Source organism: Neomonachus schauinslandi, chromosome 4 (genome assembly GCF_002201575.2).
Source record: "Neomonachus schauinslandi chromosome 4, ASM220157v2, whole genome shotgun sequence".
NCBI lineage: Eukaryota > Metazoa > Chordata > Mammalia > Carnivora > Phocidae > Neomonachus > Neomonachus schauinslandi.
The window spans coordinates 109,581,096-109,593,207 of NC_058406.1; the positions used below are offsets into that span (position 1 = coordinate 109,581,096).

Consider the following 12,112-nt stretch of genomic DNA (forward strand, 5'->3'; position numbering starts at 1 on the left):
TCCTGATATGCTGATATGATTCCCTTCTATTCCTGATATTCCTGATATGCTAAGACTTTTATCATCAGTGGATGTTGGGTTTTGTCAAATATTCTTTTTTTTTTTTTTTTTGTATTCTCAAAGAACTCGCTTTTGGGCTTACTATTTTTATTTATTTTCTATTTCCTATTTCATTGATTTACACTGTGATTTTTAATATTTCCTTTAAGTTGCTTATTTTTATTGTATTTGCTGTTCTTTTTCTAGTGACTTAAGATGGCAGCTGGGGATCACTGATTTCAAAGCTCTCTTCTTTTAATATATGTGCTTACTGCTATAATATTCCCCTAAGTACTATTTTCAGCATCTCACAAACTTTGATATTTTTTCCCATTTTCACTATATTGAAAATACATTGTTGTTGTTGGTTTTTTTCCATGTAATTGGGGATTTTCCAGATATCTTTCATTATTGATTTCTAGTTTAATTGTATTTTTCAGAATTTGGAGTAAAAGCTCAGTGTAAGTTGACTCCTTTTAAAATTAGTTGAGATTTATTTTGTGATTTAGATTATGTTTTAGCTTTTCTTCCTCTTGCTGGGGTAGTAAAGTAGTAGCTAAAGTAGTATTGACTTGCAAGGTACTTTTGGGTCTGCAAAATGAAGTGGTAGGGCACTAGAGCTCCCCCTCTGGCCGCTTGACTTCACTTTTAAAGGTTTCCTTTTATTAATTTTCACGCATCCTTATCTTTGTCCTACTGCACATAACTTGTAGCTTGTCTTTGTTCCTTGGTTGTTTATGAAAATTTCTATTTATCACAGATTTTGATCAATTTGATTAAAAAGCTGCATTGAGCCTCTCAGATATGTGAAGTTTATACTTTTCATAAAATTAGAGAATTTCAGGCAATTATATCTTAAAGTACTTTTTAAAAATCTTTTTTGGAAACTGAATACCATATATTAGGTTGGTTGAAATTGTACCTATGGTCAATAATGCTCTGTTAAATTTTTTCTCTACACATTTCTATTTGACAGTTTTTATTGCTTTGTCTTCACTAATTCCAACTTGTGTATATCTAATCTGCTGTTAATCCATCCAAAAATATTTAATTTTAGCTCTAGAAGTTTGATTTGGGTCTTTTTATACCACAACTCTACTTCGGTTTTTGAACACATGCAATAGAGTTATAGTAACTACTTAAATGTCTTTGCTAATTCCTTTCAATTCTGGATGAGTGGTAACCTTTTCTCCTCATTATGGGACATATTTTGCTTTTTTGCCTCTCTGGTAATCATTGATAACATTCTAGATATTGTCAATTTTTTCTTATGGTACTGAATATTTTATTATTCCTATCAATGCCTTTTAGTTTTATTTGGGATATGTTTAAATTGCTTGGAATTGTTTGATCTTTTTTTATGAAAAAAAATTTTTATTGAAAAACTTAAGACTTAGGTACATTAAATAAAACAAATTTCTGGAGGGAAAAATCAAAGCCCACAATAGGAAAAAAAAAAATAGTTAACACTGTCTGGACAATAGCAGAGCCCAGAGAATATATTTCTTTAATTGAAAAATGTTAGGTACTTCGTAATTGACCTTTTGATACAAAATGACCTACTAAATTTGTAATTTGTGGTCCTTGGTGTTGAAGTCCATAGGTTAAGCTAGGAAATCTTCAAACCTTTAGCTGAATTCCATAAGGGGTTATCTGGCTCTTGAACTGATTTTTTGCCCCTTGTCTAAGACCTAGCAACAGCAACAGAAGCTATCTTCTGGGCAGCTTCTTTCTTAGCATGAGGAAGGGTAGAACAGCCACAGCCTGGTCCACCTTAGAGTGGAGGGATTCAGTGGACTCTGGCATGTGTGGCAGCTCAGACTTGCCAGTCCTTACAGTCTTTCCAGACAGCTTGAATGCATTGTTTGGATGAAAGGAACGACTCTTCTCCCAGCATCTGCTTTTGTTCCTGGGAGGTGCTGTGGCTGGCATGGAAGTGGTCAGCGGCTCTAGTGCCTTCACATGCGAAGTAGTGCGGGGTGCCTGCAGAGGCTGTACCACAGACAGGGCGAGGGCTGCAGACACCGGGAGCCTATCTGTCAGGTAGCAGCGGCAACAGCAGCATGAGGCGCTACGTTCTGTGCTTCCGCTGTGGGAACACCGACTCTCGGAGTGGCGGCAGGGAGGCCATGAGAGGAGGAAACATTACCAGCTGGAGCCAGATGGTGAGGAGCTGGACAAGCCCGGACTGGCCCAGAGCGCGTGGTATTCCTCGGAAACCTTGAAGTCTCTCACCTTGCTGCCAACATAGATTAGGTCTCACCTGTGCTAACTGGTAAGGTGCATAACGTAAAAGTCTTCCCTGAGCTCGCGGAGATGTTGGCACACAGGGGCTCCCGGCTGCAGGGTGAAACTGACTTAAGATGGCATTGGCCATCTGTTGCACACACTTGTTGGTCAGGTGAGCCTTTCTCTCTTCCTTCCTGTGGGCCTGGGCAACATACAGTGGCTGAGAGTCACCATTCATCTCAGTGCCTACTTTGGTTGCCTCTCGGGGAGGGGAGAAACACAGGAAGCCAAATCCTCCGTTTTCCCCATCCTCCGGCATTACCTTAGCACAGGTGAGTAATCTGAAAGGAGAAAACTCTTCCCTCAACTTCTCATCATCAATGGTATTATGCAAGTTCTTTATGTAGAAATTCACCTCTTGATATCGGTGAATTCTCTCAGTTCTGCTCTTCAAATTTCCCACTTTATCTCAACCCATTATTCACTTTTTTCCCCCTCTGTGAAGGGCCTATAAATATGACTTCCCCAGTTATTTATTTTTCATTTATCTCTTCCGGGCCTTTATTGGCATACTCATGCTTTTCATAGCTCACAAAGTCAAAGCATTTGGATTTCCCACTGGGATTTCTCATCACCTTGACACTTAGGGTCTTGCCAGATTGGCTGAATAACTCTTTCAGATTCTCATCATTCACCTCTTCCTTAAAGTTTTTGATATCAACATTGGTGAATTCCTTGGCTTAGGCTCCAAATTCAGCTTCCCACTCTTTGGAGATTTGAATCTGCTCACAAACATTGCAAAGTCATTGAGGAGCGTGTGGTTTGTCTTCCAAGGGCCTTGTCAGGAGCCCCCTGGGGCTCCAAATGGATAAATGCATAACCGTTAGAGCCATTCTCATCACACACCACCTTGCAGGACAGAGTGTTTCCAAAAGCAGAAAAAGTATTGTTAACTGCCTTGTTTCCTAGAGAAACAAGAAACTGCCTTGTTTCATCCACGTTCTGGATGAAGACATTTCACGTACCAGATTTTCTCAAAGACAGAGGATGCATGATACAAAGTGGCTTTCCCTTAATCACATCAAATTTCTTGGTACACAAGGCACACCCAGCATCCGCAAGCTGCTGGAAGTTGACAGAGTTATAACCCAGGGAGCACGGTGATCATGTCACACAAACCTGAATGGACAGCATAGGCACTGCAGGATTGAACTTTTCATCCAGCAAGTTCTCCCTGACTTCCAAGTGCAGGTCACTCCCATACAGATGCAGCTGGGGGCTGCAGCTTTCATCTCCCCTGCCCCCGCCACCCCAAGCCCCACCAGGAGGATGTCTGTAGGGATCACACAGGTCAAAGGGGCTCTTCTTAGAGCTGTGGCCCAGGCCGCGCCCACAGTTGGCACAGAGTGAAGCTAAAAGAAGCTGTAGCTCAGAGAGACGGAAGACCACAAAGAGTTCAAGGACAGCTCGACACAAGAGCAGTACCACAAAGAGGCTCTCAAAACCAATATGACCCTCCTGGGAGTTTGTAATTTTCAGCTGTCCCTCAGGAGGCCACCAAATGTTGCTCACAGGGGCCCCAGGACATGCCCTCTTCTGTAGTTACAGGCATCGGGCTCCTAGCAGTTTAAGATTACAGCAGCCAGGGCAGGGAGGGGAACAAAAAATTTGTCAGTGCTGCTGTGCAAGCCCTGGATGGACAGGACAAGCAGTCATCCCTCGCACCCAGTGTGGGCAGCTCCCAAGCCTGAGGGACCCGGCCAGACGGCTTCCCTGACTGGCGTTCAGTAAGGATTCTCACTTTCTTTCTCCTTTCCATTTTATTCAATTCTATTTATTTTATTCTAATTTTCTTAATTATATATATATTTTTAAAGTATTTCTTTTTTCCTTTCTTTTCTACTCTTCCTCCTCCCCCTCCTTCTTTTTTATTTATTCATTTTTAAATATTTTATTCTTTATTTATTTGAGAGAGAGAGAGAGAGAGAGAGAGAGAGAGCACCCACTAGTGGGGGTGGGAGAGGGAGAAACAGACTCCCTGCTGAGCGGGGAGCCTGAAAGTGGTGGGGGGTGGGGCTCAATTCCAAGACCCTGGTATCATGATCTGAGTAGAAGACAGATGCTTAACCCACTGAGCCACCCAGGTGCCCCTCCTCCTTCTTCTTTCTAATTTCTCTCTCTCTGTCTTTGGTTAGGCTGCTAGGCCTGAAAGTGACAAGGCCACGGAGTCTCTTGGCAGAGAGATGGTTTGATTTTTTTACATCTTTATTTTAAGATTTTTTTGAGACCAGAACTGAGTTTGGTTCAGCTCTAACTTTTTCCTGAAGCAACATCTCTCTGTGGGCTCCACCTAATGGCTAGGAATCATGAGACTTCCCGTGGCCTGCTGAAGAATCATTGCCTGGATCTATGAACACTAGGTACTGCTGCCTCTGATCCTCTCACGTGATGCTGTCTTCCAGAACTTTCCTCCAGAACATGCATGCCCTGATCAGTGCTTTGCTGAATACTCAAGGCTAACTGCAGATTTCTTAATTTCTCACTCTGTGCATCTTTCCCCTCTTTGTTAATATATCTTCTAAATTAACGCTGCTGTGGTGCACTCAGAATCTCAGCTCCATTTCCTCAACTCAGCAGGTTTTTTTAAGCTAGTTATTTTTTATTTATTTATTATTTATTTATCTATTTATCTATTGTCATTTTAAAGTGTAGGGGTAATTCTAGTCCATGTGCATTTCATTGTCTTCTGGCCTTCATGGTTTTATATAAATAACCAGCTGTTATTCTTTCCGTTGTTCTGTTAAATGTAGCATGCCGTTATTTTCTTCCTACTTTTTAAATATATATGTCACTTTGCTTGTATTGGCTGCTCTATTTCTTCTTCTGTTCTTCTGCAGTATACTGGTCATTGTGACATAGTAATAATGCTGCTTATCAGAATCAGTGAGGTGAGAGGATGATCATTTTGATTAAATTATCTGAGCTAGGGCTAGGTTGCATTCAGGGATAGAAGACCTATCCTATATCAATCGCAGGCTTGTTCTCTATGCTAGAAGATTTTTCCTTATGCATTGAAGGAATGTGGGCCTTCTATCTCTACCTTTTCTTTTTTTTTTTTTTTTTTAAGATTTTACTTATTTGAGAGAGAAGAGTGAGAGAGAGAGAGCACGAGAGGAGGGAAGGTCACAGGGAGAAGCAGACTGCCTGCTGAGCAGGGAGCCTGATGCGGGGCTGGATCCTGGGACTCCAGGATCATGACCTGAACCGAAGGCAGTCGTTTAACCAACTGAACCACTCAGGCTCCCCATCTCTACCTTTTCCTCCAAGACAACCATTTCTTGCATTAACCATACTTAGTGAAAATCCTTTGGAGTCATTTGGCAGCTGAATGCTTAGAATTTATCAAAAATCCCAATCCCAACAGCTTACATGGTTTTTAAAGTCTCAACTGGTTTTTCCTCCTCCACGAAGAGTCCCTTTGTCTATGACAAGCTTAGTGCTTTTCTTGCCTGTTTTTATATTCAACACATGCCTCAAGGAGGAAAGTTGATTTCTGCTCAGCTAAAAGAACACTTCACTCTATGAAATTTAGTTTTTTTAGAGTCTTTTGATTCCCCAGATATCTGAAGTGTTCAAAAATATATATATATATGTGTGTATGTAATGATGTTTTAAAGTTATTGTTTTATCTAATTATCATCTCAGGACAGACTTGGGGCAGAATTCCAGATCTTAATATTTTATGATAATGAACATAGTAGCCTCTTAAATCTTCATAGGTTATATTTAATTTAAATATATCTTCTGTTTGCTCTTGATACCCTCAGATGTTGGAGTAGTTTACCATAATTTTGTGATTTTTGTTTTTGGCTAATATTTAGCAATGTCTATTTATCAACTCACCTTTCTGTTTAAAATTTATGTTTACTTGTTCTATAAAAACAATTATTCAAGAAACCTAACAAAAGATTGTCAGTACATGCTGTATTTATTTTGGGTGTGTGCTCTTTCTTCCTTCTGGGTACTTGAAGTTATCTGTGGGTGGCTCTGTTCTCACTGAATGATCAAGACTCCTTTTCAATTCCTTACATTCTGGATAAATGCCTCTGTTGCTATCTGTTCTATGTAGTAGAGATAGGAGATGTTGTGATAAAATGTATTTCCCCAGTTAATCATCCTTATACTGCCCCAGACCCACTTATTCTGAGATTGCCACCTCCTATATTCCTCATCCTAGAACTATTCCTCATCAAGCTTTTCAGCATTTCTTTGATTATATGAACCTTTGGATGTGGTTTTTCTCAGACAAAGCAATTATTATTTTTTTGTTTTGTATTAAACAATGACAAAAATTTAAATATTTTCTCTTGATAGCACTCTTATTTTACCCAGTATTATTACTATTATAGATTCATTTTCTTCAAATACAGACTCACATCCTTTTTTAAGAATTTGAGGTAAGAGTGTGCCCTGTCTGTCATGTTAACCTGATGTCTGAGAATGTATTAATATACATCAAATACACATTACTTGCATTTCTATATATATGTGTATATTAGTGTCCACATATATTTGTATGTGAACAGGTCCACATATATTTATATATAACAATTAAATCATATATACAATTATTCCTATAGTCTACAAGCTAGATAGATTCTCACTATGACATGCTATTACATAGGTAAATGCTGAACACAAGTGTACATATGTTAGGAAACATCCACTTATGTTATATTTATAGTGTCTGCATGATCACTTAAAGGAGAAAAAGTTACTAAATTAAATACTTGCCACTAAAACCAAAAGTCATATCAATGTATTTGCATTCTGAATAATATTTTGATTGAATTAACAAGTGTTTTGATACTGTGCAAATAAAACAAATTCAGTTTTTCTTTAAAAAGTCTAAACCAGAAATCCATGGAAGGCTCTTTATTATCTATCAATCAATTTTTGCTTTATTTACTGATGTTAAGTAGCATACACATATTTAATAAATTGTTGTAATAAATGTTTAAAATCACCCAAACTTTCCCAATCTTCTTGCAAAGTTTAAATGTATTGCTTTCATATGATTTCTAAATAATTTTTATGCATTACAGTTTTCATACTACTTAGCACTATTATACCATTTTATTATTGTTTGAGGCCTATTGTATAGTTAACATTTTTAATAATATCACAGTATTCTAAATATATGTACCGACATTTATGTACTAGACACTTTGTAATTATAAAAAAATGAAGTGATGTTATACTTTTGACATATTTACTAAGTTTTTCACATATTTACTAAGTTTTTATGGTTTGTCCAACTCTGTGATAAGCACTGGAGTGCGATGGTGGAGGGATAGACACCATTAGTCCCCCCATGGAATTTATAGTTTAGAAGGGGAGACAGGTGATTTAAAATGAAGAAAAATACAAGTTATAAGTGTTGAAGAATGAGTAGAGTGCGTGTTAGGTTATGAGGAGGAAGAAGGTGAAGGGAAAGGGAACAGCGATATCCCAGGCAGCTAAAAAAGCAGTTATAGTTCAGGACCAAAAAGAAATGAGGTATGTGCTATGGTGAGCACTGTGAATTGTGTAAGACTGTTGAATCACAGACCAGTACCTCTGAAACAAATAATACGTTATATGTTAAAAAAAGAAGATAGTAGGAAGGGAAAAATGAAGGGGGGGAAATCGGAGGGGGAGACGAACCACGAGAGACTATGGACTCTGAGTAACAGACTGAGGGTTCTAGAGAGGAAGGGGGTAGGGGTGATGGGTATTAAAGAGGGCATGTATTGAATGGAGCACTGGGTGTTATACTCAATGAATCATGGAACACTACATCAAAAACTAATGATGTAATGTATGATGATTAACATAACATAATAAAAAAAAACTAAAACAACAATAAAAAAAAAAAAGAAATGAGCTATCACACCATAAAAAAGCATGGAAGAAACTTAACTGCACATGACCAAGTGAAAGAAGCCAATCTGAAAAGACTACATACTGTGTAATTCTTACTATATGACACTCTGGAAGAGGCAAAGCTATGGAGATGGATAAAAAGATTAGTGGTTGCAAGGGGCGTGGCATTGGAGAGAGATGGATCAGCAGAGCACAGAGGATTTTAGGGTAGTGGAAACACTCTGTATGATAGTATAATGATGGACACAAGTCATTATAAATTTGTCTAGAATGTACAATCCCAAGAGTGTACATAATGAACGTTGGGTATGGATTTTGAGTGATTATGATGTGTCAATGCAGGTTCATCCTTGGTAAAAAATGTACCACTCTGGTGTGATGTTGATCATGGGAGCCAGCTGTGGATGAACAGAGACAGGTGATTTATGGGAAACCTCTGTATCTGTATCTCAATTTTATTGTAAATCTAAAACTCTTAAAAAATAAAATATTTTAAAAAGCAGCTATGAAATCAAAGCTAGAGGCAAGCGAGAGCTTACGGTGAACTCAAAATTCATGTCATACAGTTGTAACAGTGAGAGTGGCTGGGAGCTGTGTGACAACTGAGTACAGACAGATGGACAAGGTCGAAGTCACCTTAAGGAAAGTTGAAATAATTTCTTAGGATAAATTTTTCAGGATTGAATTATTGTCAAAACTAATGAGTGTTCTTTTTCTTTCTTATAGCCATATGCATGGGAATTAAATGTACTCACTTAAAAATGCAAATCGGTTATGTAAATATCAATTTATTTAACATCCACTTAATTTTCAATGACAAGTGATGTTTATTGTGTTATACATAATAAAAAATAATGAATGTGGCATCTATTTACTCTGTTCCATTTTGTTTATTTTTATATTCCTGGCATGCCATACTGATCCTCTTCATTTAACAAACTAATATTCATATGACAGTAACTATAGTAGCATTTTCTTAGACCAACTATGTTTTCATCACATAAAGGCTAATTATTCAATAATTTTTCTTGGCAAATATATGTTTAAAACCACAACATGACAGGCGTTATGGTAGGTGCTCATAATAAGCAAAAAAAAAAAAAAAAAAAAAAAGCTCCTTGCATCCTTCCCCAGTAGGGTCTACGGACAATAATAAAAGAGTCACTGAGATAAACAAACAGTTACACTTCTTGAAAGTACTATTGGGCACCTGGTGGCTCAGGTGGTTAAGCATCCGACTCTTGATTTCAGCTCAGGTCATGATCTCAGGGTTCTGGAATTGAGCCCCTCCTCTGGCTCCATGCTCAAGTGAAGAGTCTGCTTGTCCCTTTCCCTCTTCTCCTCTCCCTGCTCGCACTCTCTCTCCCTCTCAAATAAATAAATAAATCTTAAAAATAATAAATAAATAAATAAATAAATAAATAAATAAATAAATAAATGTCTGATCAAGTAGTATTACAAAGTGCTATAATTTTATATTATAATGGGAAAATCCCAGCAAGAAAAGTACAAGATTCTTCCATGAGGACATGGTGATAAGCCAGAAAACATGGTGGTGGGGAGGCAAAACCTAGCCAGTGGTGGTAGGCAATTGTGATATAATGGAATGCATGACATAACTAGATATGTATTTAAAAATAAAATTCCTTTAGTTATAGTGAAAGAAAGTGAAGAGATAAGAACTGATATAAGGAGGTCAGTTTGGAAGATATTACAGAAGTCCAGATAAGAGATGATGGCCACCTAGGAGCAGGTATGATGGTACAATGGAGAAAAAGGGATGCATTTTGAGAGATAAGAATTTAGGATGAAAAATTAACTCGATTTGGTTATTCAGATTAGAGGTATATATAGAGAGATTTATGAATTATAAAATATATATTTATTAAGATCAGATTATATAGATTATACATATAGTTTATATATAAAGATTATCTATCTTTTTATAGATATACAGATATAGAGAGATTTTTTCAAATCTTTCTGATCAATTTTGATGTTCTATTACTTAATAACTTCTGTGCTTTTGTGGTGCTACTTTTTACTTTATAAGCATTTTATATTTTTATATAGTTGACTCTTGAACAACATGGGGTTAGGGGCACCGACCCCCATGCAGTCTAAATTCCATCTGTAACTTCTGACTCCCCCAAAACTTAACTACTAATAGCCTATTGTTGATTGAAATCTTCACTGATAACATGAACAGCCAATTAATGTATATTTTGTATGCTATAGATATTATATACTGTATTATTACAATAAAGAAAATCATGAGGAAGAGAAAATACATTTACAGAATTGTACCATATTTATTGAAAATATCCCTGTGTAAGTGGACCCATGCAGTTCAAACCCATGTTGTTCAAGGATCAAGTGTATGATAAATATAACATCTAAAGTATTCAAGGATCTTAAGTTGTTGGGATGATGTTTCTATTTTTCATTTCTGCTGACCCTCATCCATTTTAGCTTATTTCCTTGTACACTAGATTTTGCTTGTGTGCTTAAGTGTGCTCAGTCTTAGTTGGTACATGCCCTGAGGGCTTAAATTGGCCATGCTTCTTGCAGAGAGAATGTATATTCCTTTTTATGGGAAGTAGAGATCACTACCAAAACTGGACCAGTGTAGTACCCCTCAAGATTCTTAGATTTACTATCCTAGAGTCCTTTTCTCATAATGTATCTAAGGTTTACAAAAGTTCCCTTTCCCTCATCTAATTGCTAATGCAAAGCTTACTTCAGCAATCATAGTGCTCCTATTGATGCTCATCTCTGCATAATCCTTTTCATCCACTATGGTTGTCACTAATACTTGTTATCAGGTAACAATTTTGGAGAAGAAGATGATGAGAGGGTCCATGTTTTTACCCCAATTAAGGACCTTCATTTATTTTTTATATAAAAAGTCTACCATCAGCCACTAAACTTTTAGTTTATGATATTTTTGTACCATTAAAAGCATTTGTAACAATTGGTATTTTATAATTTTATTCTTACTTACAGTATATCATTCAAATACCAAAAATAAAATTTATTAATTTCCAATATAATAATTCTGTTTTGCAATTCTTATGTTGAATCATTGGGCCATTTTATAAATCTCAGAATAGGGAATCTTAGTGACCTTATTTTTCTGTATCTTACAGGTTGTATTTCTATGTTTGCTATTTTGCTTCTGAACCATGTTAGATATTTATTGCTGTATAGAAATTATTCCCAAGTAGGCTAAAATATACTGAAATAATAGGGAAACAAAGGAATCGTGGAGTCTTTAAACAGGTGTGGCATACTGCAGCCTGATTTTATAAATAAAGATTTATGGGATTACCTCCAAGCACATGCATTATGTATTGTCTATATCTGCTTTCACACTACAAAGGCAGAGCTGAGACAAGATGTCATAGACTGTATAGCTCAGAAAGCTAAAATATTTACCATCTGGCCCTTTACAGCAAAAATTTGCTTATCCTTGGTTTAAAAGATGATTCAAAAATACAATAAATTATAACTATTGCATCATCATTCAGTTTTCTTATTGCATTTCCCAGAGTTTTGAATTTTCAAAAATGTATAAAAGACTGGAGAAACCATCCTTATAGACTATTTTAAAATTTTATTTAACACAATTGAGATTGAATTTTTCATTCTTCACTAAAATGATAAAGGGAAAAAAAAGGGCAGAGAAAGGTCACAATTATCAGAAAAATCAGAAGATGAAAGCAAATAGCAGCACTTGAGACTATAATGAGGATGATACATTTGATTACATAATTAAAATATCAGATACATTTTCAGATGATAGTATCCTACATGAATTTTCTAAAACTCATGAATTTATAAACAATGTATATTGAACTAAGAAAGGAAATATGATATTCATATCAATTTAGTCACTCAACAGGAAGGACTTCCTGAT

At 36.6% G+C, this 12,112-nt stretch overlaps 1 pseudogene; it reads right to left on the minus strand.

Moving 5' to 3' along the window:
* Positions 1-1,723: 1,723 nt before the first annotated feature.
* LOC110578768 lies at positions 1,724-6,444 on the minus strand (annotated as a pseudogene).
* Between the last annotated feature and the right edge of the window lie 5,668 nt (positions 6,445-12,112).